Source organism: Petaurus breviceps, unplaced genomic scaffold (assembly GCF_028583685.1).
Source record: "Petaurus breviceps papuanus isolate PSGF00001 unplaced genomic scaffold, PetGlider_PUasm1.0 126, whole genome shotgun sequence".
Taxonomy (NCBI): domain Eukaryota; kingdom Metazoa; phylum Chordata; class Mammalia; order Diprotodontia; family Petauridae; genus Petaurus; species Petaurus breviceps.
Genome location: NW_027185655.1, coordinates 55,888,607 through 55,900,669, shown reverse-complemented (window position 1 = coordinate 55,900,669; position 12,063 = coordinate 55,888,607). Strand labels below are relative to the sequence as shown.

The following is a 12,063-nucleotide window of genomic DNA, read 5'->3' as shown; positions in this document are numbered from 1 at the left end:
GGTTGTCATTGTACAAATTGTTCTGATTCCACTCATTTTATTCTTATATGCAGAAAAGTTATTAAACAGTGATGTGGCTATATCACCAATCAGCCTATACCTAAAAGAGATCAAAGAAAGAAGAAAAGGGAGTAGATGTAGAAAAATATTTATAGCTACTCTTTTGTGGTGGCAAAAAAAAAAAAAACTCCACCAGAAAGTAAGGGGATCCCTATCAGTTGGAGAATGGCTGAACATATTTGTATTAAATGAATATGGCAGAATACTATTTAGTTGTAAGAAATGAGAAAATAGATGATTTCAAAGAAATATGGAAAGACTCATAGGAACTGATTCAGAGTGAAGTAAGCAGAACCAAAAGAATAATTTCTATTTTAACATCAATATTATATGTATTTAATATAATTTATACATTAATTATAACATAATTATAATAATTTCTATTTAACATCCATATTATAAAAATGAACAATTTTAAAGACTTAAAAATTGGTGAAGCATCCCCTTTAAAGGTTGTTGAGCTGATAGAGCCAGTGATAACCGAAAGAGAATGTGAGCTCACGCTATGTCCTGAGACCCTTTCTGTAAGAGATGATGGAGAGGGTCAGTTTGCTCTGTTTCTCCCCAAGCCACCTCCCACATTCAACTGTGAGTACATGCCCTGGTTAGGCACCTGAAGTCTGGATATGGAGACCCCTTCTTTTGTGCTTCTGCTCTCCTGATCTTAGATAAATAATGGATCCCTTCCTATAATGAGAATAACAATAACTAGTATTTATGTAGGAGCAGCCGAGTGGTACAGTGGATAGAGTGCCAGGTCTGGACTCAGGAAGACCTGAGTTCAAATGTGACCTCAGACATTAGCTGTGTGACCCTGGGCAAGTCACTTAACCCTGTCTACATCAGTTTCCTTATCTGTAAAGTGAGCTGGAGAAGGAAATGGTAAACCACTCTAGTATCTTTGCCAAGAAAGTCCCAAATGGGGGCACGAAGAGTTGGACAGGACTGAAATGTCTGGACAAAAACAAATGTGCCACAAATAATCAATATAGTCTTTACCCTCAAGGAACTTACATTTTAATCATATAAAAGAGACCTAGAAGGATGTAGCAAAAGGTGCCCCTATGAGGGCAAGGAGGTGACAAAGGGCAGAAAGCCATGGAGACAGGAGGGAAACAAAGCATGACTGAGTCCCTTCCTGAAATAATAGTCTGAGCAGGCAGTCACCCCATCAGGAGAGTGGGGCTTGGGGCGGATGGAGGTTTCTCCTGATTGAGAAGGTGATTGACAAGGGAGAGAAAAAAGCTGAAGAGTTGAGCTGGAAGCGGAGTTCATCCAATTATCAGGTGAAGGAAAACTGGGAGTACTGGCCAAACTCCACTCACTGATGGGAGCCCTGACTTCAGACTTAGATAAGGAGGTCTGAGTCTTCTCAGATTTGGTTCCACAGTATAAGCCAAGGCGATCAAAGCAGCATGGAAGAGGAAAAGGGAAAGAAGGATTGTATTAGATTATAAATTACAGAATTTGGAACCTAGAAAGGACTTCAGGGACCCAGTCCAATTCCCTAACTTTACAGATGAGGAAACCAAGGCCCAAGAATTCTATTTCTTGTTTTTCAGAATTTTGCTTTTCTTAAATAAGATTATGTCTTGTTTAAACTTTGTCCTTTTTCCAGCATTACTCACCTTGCTCAACCCACAATAAATGCCTATCCAATGTTTGTTAAATTGAATTGAAAATCTCAAAGGGTCTTCAGTCCATTATTATATTTTGTTTTATTGTAAGGAGTTCATAAATGCATCCTGCAGTATATTTCTTTTAAATATTTTTTATCTGCCATTGCCATATGGGGAAAGACAGCAATTTAAGGAAAAGAACATTGGGCTAGAAATCCCACAGATCTGAATTTCCCAATTATAGCTATATGACCACAGACAAGTCACTTACCTTCTTAGATAGCTGCAGACTGAACTGCTAACCCCAACCAGCTATCCTACAAATGTCTGCTACTAGCTACCAAGGGAACTCAGTCAGACAGTAAAGATGCTTTAGCACAAATCCTTTGCCATTATTCAACTCAAGTTTCATGCATTTGTCTTCAGTAGCTCCTCAAAGTTCAAAACTTGTTATTTCTCACTCTATTCTATGCACCCTCCTCCTCTTCCTCTCCCCACCCCAAGTTTTCTGAGCACATTTATGGATCAGGGAAGCTGTTTATTTGTTCATATTTTTTTCATCATGCAATATGGCTGAGAAGGAATGTTGTCTTCTGCGTCTTTGACTATATCAAGCAAAGCAAAGAGACATCCTGGTTGTGGAAAGAATGATGAGTGGACCATGCTGAGTTGTCTAAGGCATAGTGAGGTTCAAAGTTGGACTAACTTTATCCCTTTAATTCAGACTGAACTTTATCATAGTGGCGTGGAAAGAACACTCTATTTAGAAGAAATAATTCAGGGGTAGCTAGGTGGTACAATGGGCAGAGCACTGACCCTGAAGTGGGAGGATCTGAGTTAAAATCTGGCCTTAGATACTTACTAACTGTATGACCCTGGACAAGTAATTTAACTTTTATTAAAAAAAAAAAAAAAAAAGCAATTCTGGGCTTGAGTCCTACAATATCAGATTGAGTGTTGGAAGGAAACTTGGAGGCCATTAAATACAATCATCTCATTTTACAGAGGAGGAAACTGAGGCTGAAAGAAATTAAATGAGTTGTTCAGGGCCCCCTTAGCTAGTAAATGTCTGAGACAGTATATAAATTCAAGATTTCTTGACTCCAAGCCTGGCACGCTATTTTTTGTTGCTTGCTGCTGTTTGTCCTTTGTTTTCAAAGAGAACCATGACATCAGGGATATGAAGCCATTACACGTAAGTGAATTGTATTTAAGTGAGGCATGGCTGTGCAAAGTCACCAGCCTCACTTAATCCTCCAGAGTCATGTATCTCCAATGGCTGGTTATAGATCAGGACGACTGGAGATGGCCCACGATGCACTTGGGGGCCTTGGCCTTTTCAAGCTAAGGTAACCAGGTCTTACCCCGGTTAGAAAACATTTGATGTCTTTGGCCTCTTTGGGACCAATCTGTATGTACTACACAAATGTGCTCTCCCCTTCTGATCCTCACCACTCTTCGGGTAAACATCCACTTTTTTACTCCTAAGATGATGAAGTCCATTAGATTGTGAGCTCCTTGAGGGCAAGGATTGTCTTTTGTTTCTTTTTGTATCTTCAGAACTTATCGTAGTGCCTGACATAGTAAGCACTTAATAATTTTTATTGATTGATAAGCTATTGATTGATTGCCTATTTTGATATTGATTGATAAGCTATTTTAATTTACAATCTCTCTTAGAAAGGTGCTGAAATGTTGCATTCTTCTAGTGGCAAATGGTTCCAAAACTCCTCAGGTTGTCTTCATTTGAGAAAGAACCTACCCCAGCCATGCTCACTTTTCTCCCAACTCTGCTCTAGACTGAATGTTTACGCCTCTGGCCCAGTTACCTTCTCACTTTGGAGATGCCTCTTTGTGACCCCTCCTTCCATGAGTGAATTCCTGCCTGGAACCTCTGTTTGAGGAAGAGCCAGGGTCTCCCATTGCATCCTGGGCCCTCTCCAGTCTTCCTGATGAATATCTGGCTGCTGGACCCAGACGGTTTTTTTCTCCCAGAAGGAGAAAGCTCTCCCTCACTCAAATCCAAGTCAACTGCAAGTCTTGTCATCATCTCCTTGATTCCATGGTCCTCTTTGAGAAGGGCTTACACAAAAAAACTTTAACTGCTCTGTTCTTGACTCTGGAATTTTAATGCCCCAGGGCATGGGTATTGTTTTCCCACTTCCTCTACCCCCTCTACTTTTTGGCTCCCTTTTTAAAAAATACTTATATATTTGCATTCCTAGCACTTCACATGATACCTGACACATAGTAAGAGCTGCATATGGCTCCTAATAAAGATCGTTTTTTAAAATAAATTCAAAATTTCTTGACTCCAAACCTGGCCTGCTATCTTTTGTTGCTTGCTACTGTCTGTTCTTTGTTCTCAAAGAGAACCATAACATCAGGGATGTGATGCCATGACATATAAGTGAATTGGATTTAAGTGAGGGAGGGCTGTGCAAAGTCACCAGCCTCCCTTGATCCTCCAGAACCATCTGGGTCCAGTGGTCACATGCAGCACAACTCCTCTGCAACCTCAGTGAGTAGCTGGAGGACACTTAGGGAATAAGTGAGGATAGAATACTAGACCTGGAGTCAGAAGACCTGAGCTTAAGTCCAGTTTTAGATACTACCCGTGGGTCCCTGGACAAGTGACTTAATCTTTTTCTGCCTCAATTTGCTCATCTGTAAAATGGGGCTAATAATAGCTCTTATCTTTTAGGGTTGAAATCGTATTTGTAAAGTGCTTTGCAAACCTTAATAGAAATACAAGCTTTTATTGTCATTAATAACAGACACACAAATAGCAAATAAATTTATAATACATAAATACAAATAAAACCAATAAATAGAAATGTGAGAAGCGTGCTTGCTCTAGAAAGAAAATACTCATTGTGAAGCCAGGAAAGTTCTCATTACATTTATTTTATATTCATTCTGAATGGGTAACTCCCTGATGGAGTATACTTGCTCAGACAAAGGCAAAGCTATTTATGCTCTGTTCCCAATTCGATGCAACCTCCTGAACTGCCCACTTCATGTTCTCCTCCTTGATGTGTTCCCCATCCTTTGTCATATATCACATGTGTATTCAAATTAGCTTGTTCCACCCTTAGGATGTGTTAAGAATACATACAAGCTGGGGTGGCTGGGTGGCACAGTGAATAGAGCACTGGCCCTGGAGTCAGGAGGACTTCAGTTCAAATCCGGCCTCAGACACTTAACATAAAACTAGCACATTATTCTGCTTAGGTCACAGTTCTGATTAGAACCAGTTACCTCTAACTCACATCCTGTTGTCACTCAAAGCTGGGAGTAGTTTTAATACTGTGGAAACAGAATTCCTTCTTTAGTTTTTCACAGAAATAAAATTAATAATAAATAAATTTTTTAAAAGTCACATACAAATGAGTCGAGAGACCACAATGTCTGGCAGCCTCTGTCATTTCTCTGTCCTTAAACAGGTTTCTCTCAGTTGTCTACTCAGGTCTCCTGTTTTGTTTTGTTTGTCTTTTTAGAGGGGGAAGGCAGGGCAATTGGGGTTAAGTGACTTGTCCAAGGTCACACAGCTAGTTAGTGTTAAGTGTCTGAGGCTGGATTTGAACTCAGGTCCTCCTGACTCCAGGGCCAGTGCTTTACTCACTGTACCACCTAGCTGCCCCTGGTCTCCTGTTTTTAATGGAAAAACACTGTTTTTTACACTTGAATTTTGACAGTTTTTCATAAAAAGTTGGGAGTTTTTTTCCTGCCATTTTTTTGCTCTTCTCTTGCCCCCACCCCCTGAATCTTTGAGCTTCTCCTCATTTCCCAGCACCCCTCTCACCCTGTAAGATCACTTCACCCCTTTGACTCCATCCCGAGATCTTCCTTAACCCTTCATATTGAGGAAGTGCCCAAACTAGCCCCATGCTCACTCTTTCATTTACTTCTATATGCTGGGGGTAGGGTTGAGGTTACCTTAATTACTTTCATTAACTCACACCTGCTTTCTCCTTTGTACATGTTGTCAGAAGAACATATGTTCCTTGAAGGCAGGGACTCTTTCTTTCCCCTTGTATTTGCATTCCCAGCATTTTCATACACTACCTGGCACCTAGCAAACAATTAATAAATGCTTGTTAATTTGACTTGCTCCTTTTCACAATCAAACTATATTTTTTATATTTTATAATTTGTTTTAATTATTTAACTAATTTCCTTTATTTTCTTTCTAATTTATTTTTTGTATTATTTAATTTCATTTATTTAATTATTTTCCTTTCTGTAACAGCTAATTTTCTGCCTCAAGAGGTCATTTGCCTTTTTCAACAACCAAACTGCACGTCTACTCTACAAATGCATATTGTAAAAGTCTAATGTAACATTTGTAAAAGTCTAACGTAACGTTGTAAACTCAAAATAGCAGCCGTTAGTACTATTCTCCAACACCCACATCAGAAAGGGCTTCCCTAAATATTATACCTGCAGATAAAATATTTATCATAGGCTAGATCTCTGGCTTAGAAACAAACCCAGGCTCTCAGAGTCTGAAAGGGGCTAAGAATTCACTTATTCTAAGACTCATCTGAGGAGGAATTTATTCTCTATCTCTGACAAGTAGGCATCCAACTTCTTCTGGAAGATACCCAGGAACGGGAGATTCACCACTTAGCAATGTAATTCCTTCCATAATTGAACAGCTTTGAGGGTTAAGATGCTTTTCTTTGTACTGGATTAAAATCTGCCTCTACGACTTTCATCTCCTGGTCCTGGTTCTGCCATCCAGGATAAGCAGAGCATGTCTAATCTCTCTTTCACATGACAGCCCTTCAAATTCTTGAAGATTACTATAATGTCCCTACCTCAGGCTAAATTCCCCCAGTTCAGAGGCTCATAGCAGCATTGATTTAGTGCTGGAAAAAAAACCTTTTCTGTGTTCAGTCCTTTTAGTTGTGTCCAACTCTTCATGACCCCATTTGAGGTTTTCTTGGCAGAGATACTGAAGTGGTTTGCCATTTCCTTCTACAGCTCACTTGACAGATGAGGAAACCAAGGTAAATAGGCTTAAGTGACTTGCCCAGGGTCACACCGTATAGTAAGTGTCTGAGGCCAGATTTGAACACAGGAAGATGAATCTTCCTGATTCCTAGTGCTTTATCCATTGCACACCTAGCAGCCCTGGAAAAGACCTTAGAAATCAGAAAATCCAGGGGGGTGGCAAGGTGGTGCAGTGAATAGAGCCCCAGCCTTGGAGTCAGGAGGACCTGAGTTCAAATCTAGCCTCAGATACTTAACAGAAAAAAACTTGCCATGTGACCTTGGGCAAGTCACTTAACCCCAATTGCCCTACTTACCCCCTCCAAAAAAAAAAAACCCAGAAAATCCCAACTTCTCATTTTACAGATGAGGAAATGAGGCCAGAGAGATTTACTTGCCCAAGGACACACAGTTATTCAATCAATCAACCAACATTTATTAAGTGCCTTCCTAAGTGCTAGGAATAAAAAGGGGACCAAAAAAGAGTCCCTGCTTTCAAGGAGTTTATAATCTAAAGGCAGGCAGTGAGTATCAGAAGCAGGATTTAAACCCTATTCTTTTGACACCAGAGTTCAGCACTCTTTCCTCTGTACTTAGTATCCTAATCCCTGAAGGTGGTTTTGATCACAGGATTGTGGTGGTGTATTTTTTAACTTGAGAAGCCGAGATATAGGATCATATGTCCTAAAAATTCAAAATACCGCCAATTTTATGGTAGTCAAATAATTTGCAGTTTTAACTGACTCAGAAATATACTTTACTCATCCTTGTAATTGCAGAATTGTTATAACTGAGTGCGCTGTTCCTCCTCTCTAGATGCCTGGTGTACATAAATACAGTAATACTCCATGACTGCGTTAAACACTTCAGCAATTCCAGAATGCGTCTCTGACACTACATTGCAGTGTTAACTTTTTTTCCTTTAAAGCTGATGTACTCAGCATCAATAATTCAGGTTGATGCTTCCCCTTTATTGAAGAAGACTAAACATGCATTGGACAGAAACACAATTTGAGTTGGAGGAGAGGATGAAAGGAAGGAAATATGTTATGTGTGCTTTGCTCTCTCAGTGTGTCCATATGATAGCAAGCCAAAGGGAAGGGAAAGCTAAACACCAAAATGTACGCACCATATTGGGTTGAGGCTGAGTATGGGATTCTTCCTTTCCCTGAATTGGGTGTGATTTCTCCACAGTTGGAGTTTATGAGCCTCTCTGAAACTCAAACAACCAATTGACCAGCAATTAGTTAGTATATACTATTTGCTCTCCCCTCTGGGGAAACTGAGACAAAAAATGAAAATCCCTTCCCTCCAATTTGCATTGTACTGGGGGGAGACAGCATGGACAAATATAATTATATTTAAAATATCTATGAAATAAATAAATATATGGTAATTTCCAGGGGGAAGTACAGGTACCTGGGGGATCAGGAAAGACTTCAGTTAAGTAAGTAGTATTTGAGCTAAGCTAGGAAGGAAATTAGGCATTCTAAGAGGTGGAAATGAGGAGGGAGTGTGCAGTGGGAGGCAGGGAGGATCAACCTGTGCAAAGATGTGGAGATGGGAAATCTAATGTAATGTGTGAAGAGCGGCAAGAATCAATCAGTCAATAGATAAGCATTATTATGTACCAAGCACTGTGCTAAACTCTAGGGATGCAAAAGAGAGAGTCCCTGCCTTCAAGGAGGAAGAGGAAGATGGAGGAGACAACATGTTAAAATCTAGATTTCTCGTAAAAGAGAGTAAATTAAGTCAGTCTTTTAAAAATTTTTAAAATAAATTAAATTTAATTTTTTCCATTTTTGGAGGGGGGGAAGGCAGGGCAATTGGGGTTAAGTGACTTTCCCAAGGTCACAAGGCTAGTTTTTGAGTTAAGTGTCTGAGGCTGGATTTGAACTCAGGTCCTCCTGACTCCAGGGCCAGTGCTCTATTCACTATGTCACCTAGCCACCCCCGTCTTTTTTTAAATTGAATTTTATGTTTATTTTCACTTTACATCATTCATTTTCACAATATTTTGAGTTACAAATTTTCTCCCCGTCTTTCCCTTACCCACCACCCCAAAACAGTGATCCAATTGTATACCCCTCCCCCAATCTGCTCTCTCCAATATTCTCCCCCATTCCCCCTCTGATTTTCCAGTAAAACAAGATGGATCTCCATACCCCTGTACCTGTATATCTTATTTCCCAGTTGCATGTAAAAAAAATTTTTTTTAAACATTTGATTTTAAAATTTTGAATTCCAGATTCTTTCACTTCCTCCCTCATCACCCACCCTTACTAGGAAGATAAGCAATTCAACATATGTTGTACATGTGTAGCTATGTAAAACATTTCCATAGTGCATATATTGTGAGAGACTGACTATATGTCCCTCTATCCTATCCTGCCCCCGACTTGTTCTATTCTCTACTTTGATCCTGTCCCTTTTCAAAAATGGGTGCTTCCAACTTTCCTCCCCCCAACCTTCCCTGCCCTCCATCATCCCCTCTCTCATCCCCTTCCCCCCTACTCTCCTGTAGGGTGAGATACCCTATTTAGTGTGTATGTTATTCGCTCCCTAAACCAAATTCAACGAGCATAAGGTTGACCCATTCCCTTTTGCCTTCCTGTTCTTCTCCTCCATTGTAACAGTTTTTCCCTTGCCTCTTCTATATGAAATAATTTACCCCATTCTGTCTCTCTCCATCTCCTCTCATTACATTCCTCTCTCATCTCACAATTTCACCTTTTAAGTATTATCCCTTCCTATTCAATTGGTCCTGTGCCCTCTGTCTATGTATACCTATGCACATACCCCTCAGACTGGCTGCTTTGTCCTCCTACAATCTGCAGGCCAGGATCTCTGAAGCAGCCATGTGGTGGCAGCCACTGCACCCCAGCCACTTCTCCCTCTGGGGGCAGAGGCTGGACCACACTCCCTCACTCCCTGTTCCCAAAGTTCACACTGACCTCTCACTTTGTCTTTGGCATTTATGGGTTGATGATTCTGGAAACTGCCACAGCTGCTGGTTATCCACCCTCCCCCAAAGTCCCTCCAGCCGGCAGCTAGTCATGGCCTCCTTCAGTCATGTGGGGCTGGGCTCTGCTCCCAGCATGCTGCAATGGACCCTTCCTGTCCACTTTCTGGGCTGCTTTCAGTGGGAGGCTTTTTTCTCTCTGTCACTTTGTGCCTTCTGTATGTTTAGAGTTACTTTTTATAGGTATTTGAGAGGTTATGGGGGGAGAGCACAGAGTTTTCCAGCTTCTATGCTGTCATCTTGGCTCCATCCCCCCTGAAGTCAGTCTTCTACTGGAGAGATTAAAAGCTGGGGAGACGTAGAAAGGCTTCCTGGAGGTAGGAAGCAAGTTTAATCTTGTAGAAAGTCAGGAAAGATAAGGAGAATAAGAGAACAGAACATTCCATTCATGGGATAGCCAGACAGTGCAAATATCAGTTAGTCAACAAGCATTTCTTATGTGCTTATCACATACTTGGTAACATTTTAAGCAATAAAAATAAAAAGAAAGGCAATCCCCTAAAAAACCCAATTTTTATAAATCCCTAAATGAACTACAAGTATGTCTTAATTATTTTAAGTAGGTTCTTAATTATTTTTTGTGTCATTGACCTCCTTGGTAGTCTAGTGAATGGGTTTCACTATAAATATATTGGATTCCAATGACCTACAATTTAATAATTCTGCTGCTGATGAAACTAATTCTGAGAGAGGTTAAATGACTCGCCCAAAGTAAAAAACTAAAGCTCATTTAAGTCAATATCTGAACCCAGATTTGCCCGACTCCAAGTTTCACTCTCTCTACTATAATGTAGTACAGTTTTCCTGGACAGCTTGCCTATCTTTTTCTTCTTTACTAGTTTAGGGCTCTTCCAAAGAGTGATACATCAGTGGAGTAATCAAAGGGGAGAGAAATGGAGGTACGATCAATACAGGCTAATGCTTCCCCTTTACTGAGAAAGACAACACACATTGGATAGAAACACAATTTGAGTTGGAGAAGAGACTGAGAGAATGAAAGAGTAGAGAAATGTGAACAGAAGGGACTAGAGTTTTCCCTGGCTTTCTTGACATCCTTCTCCCAATCACATTTGTATAATTAACTCTACAATAGTCAGAGAGAGGAGAAAAAGTATCCAGTTCCGTGAAATCTTGAAGCATGTATAAAGAATACCATCCAAATAAAAGAATGATCTATGGTTGGAAGACAAAGGTAATGTGAACATCATAAGTGATAAATTTAGTCAGTTTCTTAATTATTTTTTTGTGTCATTGACTTCCTTGGTAGTCTAGTGAATGGGTTTCCCTGTAAATATATTGGATTCCAAAGGAAAGTGGTTATAGTGAAATACAGTTATTAGAATATTATTTAAAAAACTAAGTTCACAGACCCCAGGTTAAGAAACCTTGACTAGAGCTAGAAGATCATTTTTTCCAATTCACTCATTTATTGATAAGGAAATAGACCTAGAGAGTCCAATTAACTTACCCAAGATCAGATAAGTACTTTTAAAGGAGGGATTTGAACCCAATACCTATGACTACAAAACCAGAGCTGTTGCCTTTATTCTATGATAGAACTGATTCTTCCTTGGACACTCCTTGATCTCACTGGAGAAAATGGTCCTATTAAACCCTTAAGTCATGAAAGGATCAGTTTACATAGGTTTCATGACCTATAAACTTTGTTATACTGACAAGTCAACCTTTGAGCAGAAAATGGCAGCTCCTTTCTTTAAGATTCCTATTATCAAAATACTTCTGGCTTTCTTGTAATTTCTAGTGGAAAATTCCATATATCACAACATGTAGTTTCAAACTCCAGAATTTTCAGTAATGACCTTGAGAAGGACTGATAGATGGGGTGACCACCACCCAATAGACTGTCTCTGACAGACAGAACAAGACCGCCATCTTGTGGCCCTATCAAACACTTTTAAATCTATGTTGCATTTTTATATCTCTAGGCAGAGATACCATCCATGGTACTTATCCCATGGGGCTTGATGAGATGAAGCTGAGCATTGGGGGTTCCTCATTCCTGCTTCTCAGCTCTTTCTCTGGCCTAGCTGAAAAATAAATTGCTGAAGAACCATTCCCCATACATTTTATAAACTAGCCAAAGAGACAGTTTTATGGCTCTTCTGAATGGACCTTTGTCAAATCACAGTAGGCTTCATTTAAACTTAATGTGCTATAATTATTTTCAAAATGACACAGTCTGACAAGTTGAAATACTATTTTATAAGAGGATGGAGTTCAATGTGCCATTGTATCAATTACAGGTATGTTAGCATATTTTCATATGAACCATAAATCTTAGTGTGCAGAGACTTAAAGTTTGATTGATCACACTCCATTTCCAACATTCCAAACTCTTTTCTC

General features: G+C 39.8%; 1 long non-coding RNA gene across 1 annotated transcript; it reads right to left on the bottom strand.

Moving 5' to 3' along the window:
* Positions 1-391: 391 nt before the first annotated feature.
* LOC138170344 (uncharacterized) lies at positions 392-9,967 on the bottom strand. Its single transcript, XR_011170580.1, has 4 exons — positions 9,632-9,967; positions 7,807-7,890; positions 5,619-5,754; positions 392-582 (listed from the first exon to the last, which is right to left on the bottom strand). It is a non-coding gene; the product is annotated as an uncharacterized lncRNA (long non-coding RNA).
* Between the last annotated feature and the right edge of the window lie 2,096 nt (positions 9,968-12,063).